This window comes from Pyrus communis, chromosome 9, assembly GCF_963583255.1.
Source record: "Pyrus communis chromosome 9, drPyrComm1.1, whole genome shotgun sequence".
NCBI classification, from domain to species: domain Eukaryota; kingdom Viridiplantae; phylum Streptophyta; class Magnoliopsida; order Rosales; family Rosaceae; genus Pyrus; species Pyrus communis.
In genome coordinates this window covers 13315030-13329369 of record NC_084811.1, presented here as the reverse complement: position 1 = coordinate 13329369, position 14340 = coordinate 13315030, and positions in this window count along the sequence as shown.

The window sequence follows — 14340 nt, the reverse complement described above, 5'->3', positions numbered from 1 at the left end:
ATTGACTCAAATAGAAACTAAAACTTGATTTGGACGAATTTGAAAGTGTTTGTGACTCCAAATACTTAAAAACACAAAATAAGACAGATTATAATGACTAAGACTTAACAAAATATGGTGGGATTGTGTTTGGACGAAATTAAATTAAATGGACAGATTGTAAAGAAAATAGATTGTAAGACAAATTTGTGACGAATCAATGGATGATGGAATAGCTAAGGGGTTCTTCTCCACACATGAAATATATGCAACGTAAATCAATTTCCAGTTATCAATTCAATAAGTTATGAACCTCGACACTCCAAGTTAATTAGGTCCGCTTAAATTAACCTTCAGATTTCCCTAGAATCATTGAATTGGATGAATATGCATCGCAACCAAATTATTCCTAACAAGTTCTCTATATGAAAAGCATGATAAAGACACAAGTTAGAATCATTACGTTCTTTGGAAATCATAAGCATCGACAAGGCATTTGTAACTATGAAAAGCATGATACACCTGCCAGGAATCTACTTAACACGATCGTGACTAGCGACCTTCACTACTTGCGAATATAAATTCATAACGATTAGGTGAAACAAACTTATACCCTAGCACCAGATTCAAGCATGCAAATTAAGCGTGCACTCACAATCAATATACAAGAATAAGTTCTAAATCAAACGGTGAAGCAAATTGTATTCACGACTTATGTAACGATAATTGGAAGTAATCGACTTATTTCACATATATAATCATGGTTTCGAATACACCCTTAGCCAAAACGAATTTAGCCAATCATACTAAAAACAAAACAAAGATTACATGAATTAGACATTGAAATATAAGATAGAATACACCTAAAATTGTTTAACAACTCAGAATGAAGAGCCAAACAATTGAGTGAATCTGTCTCCTTTCCCTTGCTTCGGGCAGATTGGGTGGTGATGGTTTCTGGGCTGTTTTGATAATGTAGAATGGATTTTGGGGTGTTTAGAGGCACGGCAATGGGTGTAGGTTGAGTGTGGATGAGTGTTTGATGGTTGGAAGGTGGTGGGGAACTCGACAAAGAGGGTGGAAAAAGGTGGAGCGGCTAGTTGTAGTTCTGGGCTGCAGAATGGTGTTTTGGGATGAATGGATGTGTGTGGGAGTGAATGGACGAATTTCTGTGGTCAATCATACTCTAGGGTTCGGCCAAGGGCTGATTATATATGTTTTGGGAAGTTAAAAACATACCTAATTAAGTTATGATTAAGATTTCCTAGTCTAAATAGAAAAGGTAAGTGAATAAAGTCCTAATAAAATCAGAAAAAGGGGATGCACGAATTTAAACAAATAAGGAATGTCCTTGCCTTGCAAGGAATCAGAAATTAAACCCCTTGCACAGCAAGGAAAGGGAATTTAAGGTAAGAAATGAAATTGGTGCAAAAGAAGGAAGGAAAAGTCAATTCCTTGCAAGAAATCAGAAATTAGGACTTTAGGGAAAGTTTTAGAACTAGGAAAGTGAATTAAACTAGGAAATAATAAATTGAAATCTGGAAACACAAGGGGAGGTGCGGCATATAGTTTAGGGAAAGGTAAGGCACATAGCAAGAGGTGTTAGAATAAGGTAAAGGTCCTAACATATATGGAAAATAGGGAAGTTTACACAAAGAAAGGGAAACAACCTTCCTTGCACGGCAAGGAAGGGAAAGTTGCAAAGAACCTTTGTTTGTTGTCCAAGGGTGCTCGGGAGCCATCTTAGTTGCTAAAACTTAGAGCGTTCTTGATTTAGGAAAGGTCAACCAAAATAAGAAACTTTGGCTTAACTTTCCTACTTCAAGTAGGAATCCTTGTGTGATTAGGAATCCTCGTCCAACTAGGAATCCTCATGTGAGTGGGAAACCTCCTTCAATTTGGAAACCTTCTCGTAATTGGAATCCTCGTCGTAGTAGTAATCCTTGCGACATTAACTCTTCAATTTCGTCCATTCCTTTTGCTCCAAGCATAAGCTATCCAATTTGTGCCCAAAAGTGCTCTAGAAGGCTCCAAAATGCATCCTTTCGCCAAATACGTCTTATGAACCTGAAAACACACAAAAGAAGCTTAAAGAACTAAAATAACTAAAAACTAATAACATAAATGCACGAAAACAAGCAAACTAAGTTGCATAAATATGCTCCTATCAGAGACTTCTTGCTCAGATAATTAAGTTGCAAGCACAGTTCCCAAATTACCCCATTAAGTCAATCTGAATTATTAACGCTGGTGAATTTACATCTCAAACGTTTGATGATTATTGCATGACATTGGGCATTGATGTTGAACACCCTGTTCCTCATGTCCATACTCAAAAATGGTTTAGCAGAAATATTGATCAAGCGGCTTCAGTTAATAGCCCGCACTCTGCTCATGAAAACAAAATTGTCAGTCTCTGCATGGGAACATGTCATCTTACATGTTGCATCATTAGTTCGATTAAGACCTATAGCCAACCACCAATACCCCTCAGTACAACTTGTGTTTGGACATTAGCCAACCATTTCACATTTACAAGTTTTTGGTTGTGTTGTTTATGTACTTATTGTACCACCACAATGCACTAAAATGGGACCTTAGCGACGACTGGGAATTTATGTGAGTTTTGATTCACCATCTATCATTAGATATGTGGAACCCTTGACAGGTGATATGTTTACAGCTCGTTTTGTTGATTGTCACATTGAAGAGACAGTCATCTCGTCATTAGGGGTAGAAAAGACCGTTCCAGAAGAACGGCAAGAACTGACATAAGTTGTTCCCACCTTATCTCATTTTGATCCTCGAAGCATTCAATTTGAAAATGAAGTAAAAATGATCGTTCATCTTTAAAGTATTGCCAATCAAATGCCAGATGCATTTAATATGCTCTGAAAGTGACAAAATCACATATACTAGCTGCAAATGCACTTGTAAGAATTGATGTCCCTGTTGGACAAAATAAAGTGGCAGCGAATGATTCATCTAATGCACGCCTAAATGGTAGATGATAGAAGCATATTTAGGCGACTTACTTAGCTTGTTTTCGTGCATTTATATTGTTAATTCATAGTTGTTTTAGTCGTTTAAGCCATTTTCGTGTGTTTTTAGGTTCATATGGCTAAGGAAGCAAAAAGATGCATTTTGGAGCATTTTGGAGCAAAATTGGACTTGGAATGGATAGCTTATGTTTGGAGCAAAAGGAATGGACGAAATTGAAGGATTCCTAATCCATTGCAGCCACATGCATTCACATGCATAAATCAGCCACATGCATCTCCCATCACCATATCAGATTTCCATCATATTCACATGCATTCCATCCTTTAAAACATTGCACATGCACTCCCTTTAATTAATTAAGCCACATGCACTCCCATCCATTTCATCATTGCAGCCAACACATGCTTTCACATGCATTTTCAGATTGTCCCCTTGCACATGCAGCCACATATTCATTGCACATGCAATTCCAACCCACATGCATCCTTTAATCATTCAAACATGCAGCCACATTCCCTCCTAGCTGTCATGTTCCCCTCATTTCACCTATAAATAAGCATTCATTCTCATACACTCTTCCATATTCCAGAAATTCGTCAAAACCTCTCCACACCCTTGCAACAGCCACCAAAACACTTTTCTCCTCCATTGCAGCCACTCCAACCACTCCCCAAACCATTCACACCATCAAACTATCCTTAGACCTTGTGCTACAACGAAGAGGAAGATAAGAGGGCCTAAACGTTCATACAATTCAAGTTTGAGTTGTTGGAATGTTTAGGTGTTTCTTTGATTTCAATGTTTAATTTCAATACTCTTTGTTTTGTACGAATGAGGAATGGAAGAGAAGAGGGCCTAAACGTTCATACAATTCAAGTTTGAGTTGTTGGAATGTTTAGGTGTTTCTTTGATTCCAATGTTTAAATTCAACTAAACCCCCCTTGGCTAGGGGGGAATTCGAAATATATGTTTATGCTTGCATTTTGATTTGATTACTTCTAATTGCGTTTCATAAGTTGTGAATTCAATTTGTTTAACTGTTTTATTGATAACCTATTTATGTATGTTTATTGAGAGTGCACGCTTAATTTTCATGCATGAATATGACGCTAGAATATAAGTGAGTTTCACCTAATCGTTATGAACTTATATTCACAAGTAGTGGAGGTTGCTTATAAACAATCGCGTTAAATGAATTCTTGGCATAAGTTTCATGCAATCCATAGTAACGAATGCCTCGTCAACACTTATAATTTTCATAGAGCGTAATGATTCTTGCTTGTATCTCTTCTATGCATTCATGTTGAGGACTTGTGGGGAATGTTTTGAATTGTTGTATGTGCTAACCCATCCAATTCAATAACGTTAGGAAGATTTGAAGGTTAATTAGTGCATCACGGTTAACCCGGGGTGTTGAGTTTCATGGTTTATTGAAATGCAATTGGAAATCATTTTATTATGCAAGTATAACATGTATGGAGATGAACCCCTTAGCCATTCTATCATCCATTCATTCCATTCCATCAAATTCGTTGTACAATCTGTTTCGTTTATTAACTTGTTTTGTTATTTCAATTTTCGTATAAATCTAAATCCCCCTTTACTTTAATGTCCAATTTAGTTAGAAATCAATTTAGTTTGTGCTTTTAAGTGTTTTGATTCATTTTATTTCCCAATTTCGTCCAAATTCACCAAAGTGCTCAAAACTGCCCAGAAAGTGATTTTAAGGCAGTTTTGAGTGTTTTGGGTGATGTTTGAGTCTTTTGGTTTGTTTTAATGTTTTAAGTGTTTAGTTTTACATTCTTTGAGTTAGTTTAGTGTTTTATATTGTGTTTTTACGTTCTTGAGTCAAGTTATTACTTAATTTCGTCCAAATTAGTGTTTGTGCTCAAATCTGCCCAGAAAGTGGTTTTTAGGCAGATTTGAGTGTGTTTGTGTTGTTTTGAGTCTTTTGGTTTGTCTTAGTGTTTTAAAGTTTAGTTTTGCATTCTTTGAGTCTAGTATAGTGTTTCATATTGTTATTTTACGTTTTTGAGTCAAATCCAAGTGGTTAACAATCCCTCCTAATCCCCGGTCCAGAACGATCCCTACTTATATCTATACTACAATTGTCAAAAAGAGGGTTTAATTTGTGTGCGTATAATTCACGCATCAAATTTTGGCGCCGTTGCCGGGGATTAGCAAATTTGCTAATCTCTTGGATTGTTCGTTTCTATTATGTATTTTAGTTTTAGTTTTTGAATTTTGTTTTGTTTGTTGAATTCAAGTACTAGAGAAGAACAACATGGCACTTGATAATGCTTCTCTTTTGTCACAGCTCATGGAAAGGTCTCAAATGCAAAGCATTGATATATTTGATCTTCAATCAAGGAATAACGTGTTTTCCAATACTTACAATTCGGATTGGAGTGATCATTCAAACTCTATGTGGTGGGAACCTCAACATGTTCAACAAGAAGGATATTGGCAGCCACCACAACCTCATATTCAATATGCCCAACCAAATTTAAGTTCGTCAATAGATTATAATCAAAAGCTTAATGAATTAATTTGTTTGGTGCAGGGCTCACAAAATCAAGACAATGAGGCTCAACAAGAAGGATATTGGCAGCCATATGAGGAGTTCTATTCAACGCCTATGCAGCCACCACAACCTGCCCAAAGTAATGTAGGTAATTCAAATGAAAATGATACGATTTATCAATTACTTACTACTCTGGAAAAGCAAATTGGGCAGATAGCGGAGTTCGAAGGACAATTTTGCGACCAAGGTGAACTCCCTAGTTCAACCATTGCAAATCAGAAGGGAGAATTTGAAACCACCAATGCTATCATGTTGAGAAGTGACAAGGAGGTTGGAACGGACCCTCAACCATCAAAATCAAATCACAAGGAAGAGGAATACACCCAACCCACGGAAAGGGTGGAAACACCTTTACCGGAGGCACCTATTGCTCCTATGCCATCTAATACAGGTATGGTTGTTCCAAATTTCATTATTTTTAACCCCGTTCCAACAAGTATCCCTATTCCTTGCAGATTCATGACTTCCAAGGAAGAAGAAGGTGAAAAAGACATCTTGGAAGCCATTCCAAAGGTGACAAGTAGGGAATGTCATGAATTCATCAAAGAGGACATTCTTGAAACCACAAAATCCAAAGAAGTTAAATTTGATGACATTGGACAAGTCATAACCATCACATGCAATCTGGCCAAGTCCAATATCCCTAAAACTTTCAAAGGAGTGGTGTTTGTCATTGAGTTCTTGTCAGACAAAACAAGTAAGTCATTTTTTCCAAATTCCATTACATTTTATACTAACTTGTTGTTTTTTTTTAATCAGGCACCTACATTAGAATTCAAACCAATGTCGGTTCACTTCAAGTATCACCTTCCATTCAAGGACCAATTCCATACCGTTTGATTTTATTTATGTTAAAAAAATAAAAAAAAATAAAAAAAAATAAAAAAAATAAAAAAAACTACATGGCAGAACGATGGAGGCTTCACAAAGGTTGTTTACTTAAAGACCCACTACGTGGCAAAACTCTTGAAGCGGAAGGCATCGAGACGGAAGGCATCGGGGCAGAAGACATAGGAGTGGAAGGCATCGGAGCTGGAGGCATCGAAGATAGAGCATTCGAGGCCTCAATACTTGGCCAAACGCTGGATGATCCAGGAAAAAGGTGCCTTTGGAGGAAAGACGAAAACCTTTGACGGTCACTTTGAATCCGACCTTCAGACTCTTGCAGTTCATCAAGCTTCCTCTTCATGCCCGTCGAATAGTTATTGGCAAGCACGTGCAAACTTCTATTCTCATGCTTAAGCAGTTTGATCTCCTGCTTAAGACTTTCCACCTCTGCCATCAATGATTCCACCTGACGGGAGTGGGCAAGCAGGCGTTGGCCCATGTTGGACACAGAACTCGCACACTGAACACTAAGTGCGAGGGACTCTTGAACGGTCAACTCATCGGACCGTCCTGACAGCAGCCTACTATCTTTTAGAGTGAGGAGGTTCCTGGCTACTATTGTAGCTGTTGTGGCGTCCTGCATCACGGAGTCTTCACCTGTGAGAGGACCGTTAGAAGATAAGAAAGAAGGGCGCCATACGTTACCTTGACGCGGCGCGCCCGTATCACTGCTGAGACTCAATTCTAAGCTAAGGTTCGATGGGTTAGCCATTTTTCAAAAGTGTTCAAAGAGATGGGGTGGATGGAGTTAATTCTCAAAGGGCCAGAGTCGATTTTCAAGAATGGGAATTCTTCAGAGTGTGTTTGTTGTGGTGATCGATAGCTCTATAAGAAGCCAAGGCGACGCGTCCACCAATTCAAAAAGCCGGAATTTCCGGCGTAAGTTCGGCGACGCTTTCTCGGCTTTTCAGAAGACGCGTTCAACTTTGTCAAAAGATTTCTTCTTTTCAGACAACACGTGGAGGCCATCATCGCAACTACACATCTTTAGCCGACAAGCGCAAAGTTCGGCGACGCTTTCTCTGCTTTTCAGAAAACGCGTGCAGCTTTGTCAAAAGGAGCCACATCCGCACTACTACGTGTCGTTCAGAAAGCAAAGGGGCGTCGTTCAGAGATCGAAGAGGCGTCTGCTCAGAAATCGAAGAGGCGTTTTCAAAGATCAAAGAGGCGCCACTATTTCAAAAAGCCGGATTTGCGGGATCAAAACGTTTGTCGACAAAGGTAAAAGAACAATACCACCATTTGATATTATCTCTATATATGTCGACCTTCGTCTTTTATGGCAAGGCAAACCTGAAGAAAAATGCCCAACTCTCCCTCACCTCTGAGGGCGCACTCCCAGCAAAGCCTTTCGAAATACTCAATTCTTTCTTCTTCCCCAAAGATGATACCAGATGCCTGGAGTACATATGACCCAGGAGGAAACGGCGGATTGAAGCATGTGCTGATTCATTCACCGCTTCTTCAAAGCAAAGGTATCTCATATCATCAAGGTCAAAAGCAAAAATATCTCATATCATGCTCTTTCCCTGTCTTTTTCTTTGTCCTTGTTCTTACTTGCATGGCAAAGTAAAAGAAGCAATCAACCGGCACTTGGAGTCAGTCTACCGATCTGGAGCCAACTGCCTGGAATCTATTCCTGATTGCTTACCTAGCGTTGCTCTCGAGTAGTCATCTTCAACGGATGATACACTTCCAGATAATGGACCACTCCTGTAAAGATTGAACAAAGAAACAGATAGTAGGAGGAAGCTCAGGCCTTCGGGGGAGACACTAAAGGGAATCCTGCTGCCCAGTTCAAGAGTAGCACAAAGGAAAATCAACGATGGGCGGAAACCAGTTCAAGAGTAAGCCTGTGGAATCACAAAGATCAAAGCCTCAATGCAATCACCAAGGAGAAGAGGGAATTTACACTCCATAACCAGATTTGCGTCCCTAAACTCTTCTCTTTGTTAATTACATTCTGCCATGTTTAATATGTTTAGTTGTTTTTTGTGTGTTTACTTATGTTTTGTGTGAATCTATGCTTAAAACATTGAGGACAATGTTTGATTTAAGTGTGGGGGGGTAACTAAAGTGTTTTGATGCAAATTCGTAGGGTTTTATCCACCATAACTTCTAATGTTGTTCCTTGCTGTTTTAAGGTGTTTTTAAGTTGTTTTAGAGTGTTTTAGTGTGTTTTGTTTTATAATTCGAAAATCCCATAAAAATTTGAAAAATTGTTTTGAAAAACCCAAAAAGAGTTGTTTTAACAGTCGTTTTTGTGTGTTTGTGTCTTAGGGTACCTTCCAACACAATGATAAGGATTTGGTTTATAATTGCATGACGGTTAGAAAGAGTTATAAACATAGAGAAAAGTTTGATTTACTCTTGGTATATGCTTGGTTATGGTTATAATGTATGACTTCACATGCAATCATAAAAGAAAAAAATTCGTTTTTGTAACATGCTTGAAGGAAGGAACTCAAACAAACGCTACAACCCTGAGAGACTTGAGCCTATAACGTTCTTTGGAGAGTATAATCTGTGATTTCTTGTTTTCTAAAGTCGTTGCATGATCTCATTATTCTTTGCTTGGTTACTACTTAGAAGGCGTTTCATCATATAGTTCCAAATGCTAGAACTCATGCCCATTTCATTCAAAGCATGTTATTGATTTGCATAACACATATTCAAGAAGAAGTTGTGTAGTGACCACCACCATAGCCAAATAGCCTTACTTCCCATACTTCGTATATGTTGTAAGTTTTAACCCCGTTGAGCCTCGTTTTGCCTTTATTCCTTGTTTACCCACATCACCCCTTACCTAGCTTAGAGTAGGACTTTCCTATACCCTTGTTCTTAAAGTATAGTGAGCATGACTTAAATGAATTCCTTTTGAGTTACATTATGCAAGAAAATGAGTGTGGGGGAGTAAAAGTTTGTTCTTACGTTTATATGTATGTTTTGAGATTCAAAAGAAAAAGAAGAAAAGAAAAAAAAAAGAAAAAGAAAAGGAGTAAAAATAAGTAAGAATGAACTCACGAGCGTTGATGGTTGAAGAAAGGGTCCAAAAAGTTGAATATGGCCCTAAGTTTTGTGTGACTTTCCCTTGGGTGTTCAAAGTTGACTTCTGCGTTCTTAAGGGAATTCTAAGTGCCTAATTCAATACTTTGCTCACTATTGCTTTAAGAATGTTTGTTTATCCTTCACCTTTCATTGTTAGCCAATACCCTAGCCCCGTTACCACCCTTTGACTTCTATCTTGAGTGTTATGTGTTTCAAAATGTGGAGTTTGGAATTGATATGAGCTTATGGTGTCACTGGTTCTCGCGTCTAAGTAGTAGCATTCCATTCATGAGATCATATCTAAACATGCTTATTAACTCCAGAAATTGCTTCCTTTGAAATACATATATGTGAGTGTTCGTTTTTATGTTTACATCAATCTTCTCACATATAACTAGTTTAGGGTGTGTAGTCAGAAAATCTGAGTGAAAATTGAGTACATATCTTGTAAGGAATTGAGCAAATTCTCTAAAGGCATGTTACTACATTCAAAATATAGTTTTAAATGCTTAATTGTGAATTAGTATGTGGTGACTATGATTAAGTATGTACTTAAGTGTAAAGATAACCAAAATCTGTGGGAATAATGATTTTTAACATGTCATGTGCATTGGAAATCCCTGAGGCCAGTTGGAAGGTATAGGTTGTGTTTTGTTCGTTTTGTTTTGTTTTTGGTTTCTTTTGTTTTGTTTTGCTCGAGGACTAGCAAAAGATAAGTGTGGGGGAATTTGATAGAAGCATATTTAGGCGACTTACTTAGCTTGTTTTCGTGCATTTATATTGTTAATTCATAGTTGTTTTAGTCGTTTAAGCCATTTTCGTGTGTTTTTAGGTTCATATGGCTAAGGAAGCAAAAAGATGCATTTTGGAGCATTTTGGAGCAAAATTGGACTTGGAATGGATAGCTTATGTTTGGAGCAAAAGGAATGGACGAAATTGAAGGATTCCTAATCCATTGCAGCCACATGCATTCACATGCATAAATCAGCCACATGCATCTCCCATCACCATATCAGATTTCCATCATATTCACATGCATTCCATCCTTTAAAACATTGCACATGCACTCCCTTTAATTAATTAAGCCACATGCACTCCCATCCATTTCATCATTGCAGCCAACACATGCTTTCACATGCATTTTCAGATTGTCCCCTTGCACATGCAGCCACATATTCATTGCACATGCAATTCCAACCCACATGCATCCTTTAATCATTCAAACATGCAGCCACATTCCCTCCTAGCTGTCATGTTCCCCTCATTTCACCTATAAATAAGCATTCATTCTCATACACTCTTCCATATTCCAGAAATTCGTCAAAACCTCTCCACACCCTTGCAACAGCCACCAAAACACTTTTCTCCTCCATTGCAGCCACTCCAACCACTCCCCAAACCATTCACACCATCAAACTATCCTTAGACCTTGTGCTACAACGAAGAGGAAGATAAGAGGGCCTAAACGTTCATACAATTCAAGTTTGAGTTGTTGGAATGTTTAGGTGTTTCTTTGATTTCAATGTTTAATTTCAATACTCTTTGTTTTGTACGAATGAGGAATGGAAGAGAAGAGGGCCTAAACGTTCATACAATTCAAGTTTGAGTTGTTGGAATGTTTAGGTGTTTCTTTGATTCCAATGTTTAAATTCAACTAAACCCCCCTTGGCTAGGGGGGAATTCGAAATATATGTTTATGCTTGCATTTTGATTTGATTACTTCTAATTGCGTTTCATAAGTTGTGAATTCAATTTGTTTAACTGTTTTATTGATAACCTATTTATGTATGTTTATTGAGAGTGCACGCTTAATTTTCATGCATGAATATGATGCTAGAATATAAGTGAGTTTCACCTAATCGTTATGAACTTATATTCACAAGTAGTGGAGGTTGCTTATAAACAATCGCGTTAAATGAATTCTTGGCATAAGTTTCATGCAATCCATAGTAACGAATGCCTCGTCAACACTTATAATTTTCATAGAGCGTAATGATTTTTGCTTGTATCTCTTCTATGCATTCATGTTGAGGACTTGTGGGGAATGTTTTGAATTGTTGTATGTGCTAACCCATCCAATTCAATAACGTTAGGAAGATTTGAAGGTTAATTAGTGCATCACGGTTAACCCGGGGTGTTGAGTTTCATGGTTTATTGAAATGCAATTGGAAATCATTTTATTATGCAAGTATAACATGTATGGAGATGAACCCCTTAACCATTCTATCATCCATTCATTCCATTCCATCAAATTCGTTGTACAATCTGTTTCGTTTATTAACTTGTTTTGTTATTTCAATTTTCGTATAAATCTAAATCCCCCTTTACTTTAATGTCCAATTTAGTTAGAAATCAATTTAGTTTGTGCTTTTAAGTGTTTTGATTCATTTTATTTCCCAATTTCGTCCAAATTCACCAAAGTGCTCAAAACTGCCCAGAAAGTGATTTTAAGGCAGTTTTGAGTGTTTTGGGTGATGTTTGAGTCTTTTGGTTTGTTTTAATGTTTTAAGTGTTTAGTTTTACATTCTTTGAGTTAGTTTAGTGTTTTATATTGTGTTTTTACGTTCTTGAGTCAAGTTATTACTTAATTTCGTCCAAATTAGTGTTTGTGCTCAAATCTGCCCAGAAAGTGGTTTTTAGGCAGATTTGAGTGTGTTTGTGTTGTTTTGAGTCTTTTGGTTTGTCTTAGTGTTTTAAAGTTTAGTTTTGCATTCTTTGAGTCTAGTATAGTGTTTCATATTGTTATTTTACGTTTTTGAGTCAAATCCAAGTGGTTAACAATCCCTCCTAATCCCCGGTCCAGAACGATCCCTACTTATATCTATACTACAATTGTCAAAAAGAGGGTTTAATTTGTGTGCGTATAATTCACGCATCAGTAGACCTCCAGATTCAAAAGATTCAGCCCCTCGAAAGACAAGGGCACAACTGAATCCAAATGAAATCATTCAAGAAGAGAAAATGAATGACAAATCCACAATTCATGATTTTGTACTTTCAGAAAAAGAAAATGTCCTTGATGAGACACATGTACCCGAAGAAACAGAGGTACTTGAAAGCAAAGAAATCTCCATAAATTATGCTTGTACTAATGAATTGTGGGATCAGAATGAAATAATCATCGACGACATGTTCGCATTCGCAATAGCCAATGAAATCATATTAAGTGATGATCTTGAGCCCCACTCTGTTGATGAATGCAAATAGAGACAAGATTAGCCTAAGTGGAAAGATACAATCCAAGCAGAATTAAATTCCTTGGAAAGGTGAAATGTTTTTAGACCAATAGTCAAAACTCTGCCTGGTGTAAATCCCATGGGTGACAAATGGGTATTCACAAGAAAACGTAATGAAAAAAAATGAGATTGTAAGATATAAAGCATGATTCGTTGCACAAGGTTTTTCGCAAAGACCTGGAATTGATCATGAGGAGACATACTCTCCTGTAATGGACGCAATTATGTTCCGTTACTTAATAAGTTTAGTGGTTTCAGAAAAACTTGACATGTGACTTATGGATGTCATCACCGCGTATCTATATGGAGAATTAGATACTGACATATACATGAAAGTCCCAGAAGGACTTAAGTTGCATGAAACAACTAATAAACCACGAGGTATGCTCTCAATCAAATTAAGGCGATCATTTTATGGGCTGAAACAATCTCGACGAATGTGGTATAATCGTCTGAGTGAGTATTTGATCAAAGAAGGTTATATCAACAATGTCATTTGCCCTTGTGTGTTCATTAAGAAATCCAACTCTGGATTTGCTATAGTGGTAGTATATGTTGATGATATGAACCTAGTTGGAACCCCTAAAGAGCTCAATAAAACTACTGAATATCTGAAAAGCAAATTTGAAATGAAAGACCTTGGAAAAACAAAATTTTGTCCCGACCTACAAATCGAGCATTATGTTAATGGAATTTTGGTCCACCAATCAGCTTGCATTGAAAAAATCCTGAAGTCATTTGGCATGGACAAGGCATATCCACTCAGCACACCAATGGTCATTCGTTCTCTGGACATTAAGAAATATCCATTCCGTCCAAAAGAAGATGATGAACTGGTCCTTGGTCTAGTGATAGGAACATATTTATGCAACTTTGTTAGCTTGTTTCTTTACATTTAGTGAGTTAGTTTCTATTTATTATAGTGATTTAAGCTATTTTTGTATGTTTGTAGGTCCAATTGGCAAAGGTGACAAGAAATGGCAATTTGGAGCATTTTAGAGCAGTTTTGGGCTTATATTGGATAACATGCGTATGGAGCAAGGTGGATGGACATTTTTGAAGTTCAAATGAGGCTAGGAATGTGTTGAAGAGATGGAGAAACTAATTCAAGACATAGAAGATAAGGAATCAGCTAAAAGGAAGGAACATTAGCCAAAACCTTATCAAAACCTTATCCAAACTAACCTTATCTTATCTTATCCTATCATAATCTTATCTTACCTTAATTCCAGCTGCAAGGGGGATCAATTTCACATTAAATCACCTAAATATCTGGTTCTAGAAGCCCTATCCTTTGCCTTAGATTTGTGCTGCACAAGCTAACCCTTTTCCCCTATGAATCTGCCGCAACACCCTAGTCCTTTTCCTTCTTGGTTTGTTTTGTGTAATCCTTCTCTTTGACAACCTTTGTCATGCCCCCTAGCCCTATAAATACACCACATATCTATCGCATAAAGGGAGGAGTTTTAGAGAAAAAACACATAGTGCCGCAACTTGTAAGGAAGGAGAGCTTGGAGCCATGCCTACCATCCAAGGCTTTTGGATTGCTGGAGCGTTTCTAGGTGTATTCTATCCTTAGTTTTAGTCTCAATGTTTAAATTA